This window comes from Colobus angolensis, unplaced genomic scaffold, assembly GCF_000951035.1.
Source record: "Colobus angolensis palliatus isolate OR3802 unplaced genomic scaffold, Cang.pa_1.0 Scaffold8141, whole genome shotgun sequence".
Taxonomy (NCBI): Eukaryota; Metazoa; Chordata; class Mammalia; order Primates; family Cercopithecidae; genus Colobus; species Colobus angolensis.
The window spans coordinates 1,210-2,006 of NW_012121979.1; the positions used below are offsets into that span (position 1 = coordinate 1,210).

A 797-nucleotide genomic window follows, 5' to 3' on the forward strand; every position below is an offset into this window, starting at 1 on the left:
GCATGAACCCAGGAGCCGGAGTTTGCAGTGAGCCGTGATCATGCCACTGCACTCCAGCCTGGGTGGCAGAGTGAGACCCTGTCTCAAAAAAAAATAAATAAAAAAAAAAAATAAAGAAGGGCTTTCATAGCTAAAAGCACGGAACCATCAGAAGAACAACTAGTGGGGGCTTCATACATTAGGTCAGGGACCCCTTAAGCCACAAAGAGGCCTCTTTGGTTGAGCAGACTCAACGTGCAGCCACCCCACTTCTAGCTCCTAACTCACCTTGGAGTGAAGAATGGAGCCATGCCAGGCTCCCCAAACCAGCCCACTGCCCAAATTCTCTGATCACTGAGGCTCCCACCAGAAGCCTATGCCACATACCTCCTTCTTGTCCTTGGATTTGTCAATCTCCTTCTTGAGCAGCTCCACACGCTGAAAAGACTCTCTGCTATCTGTGCTGTAGACCAGGACGTAGCCATCAGTGCAAGAGAAGCAGTGTCGGGGCAGTTCGGCCCCATCTCGGAGCCCCCGGGTGTCGTAGAAACGCACCTGCTCTCGCACCCCTCGGTCTGTCTCAATGGAGCCCACGTAGATGTCTTCCTGCGTCTCGATCATCTCTGAACCTGGTATAAAATGAGAAAACTGTCTGAAGTGGAGAGGGAGATGGGAAATGTGAGTTATGAGAACAGCTTAAGGCTGACCAGATGGGGAGAAAGGAATGTGGGGGGCTGAGGAGGCCAGAGAATTGACAGCCTGGCAGGACTGAAGTGATTTGGGTTTAGGGGAACTAACATTAATTTCTTTCTTTCTTT

At 50.7% G+C, this 797-nt stretch overlaps 1 pseudogene across 1 annotated transcript; it reads right to left on the reverse strand.

Moving 5' to 3' along the window:
• Positions 1 to 243: 243 nt before the first annotated feature.
• On the reverse strand, positions 244 to 626 carry LOC105502855 (annotated as a pseudogene). The gene has a single exon (XR_001000409.1). The product of XR_001000409.1 is annotated as an NF-kappa-B inhibitor-interacting Ras-like protein 2 pseudogene (transcript).
• Between the last annotated feature and the right edge of the window lie 171 nt (positions 627 to 797).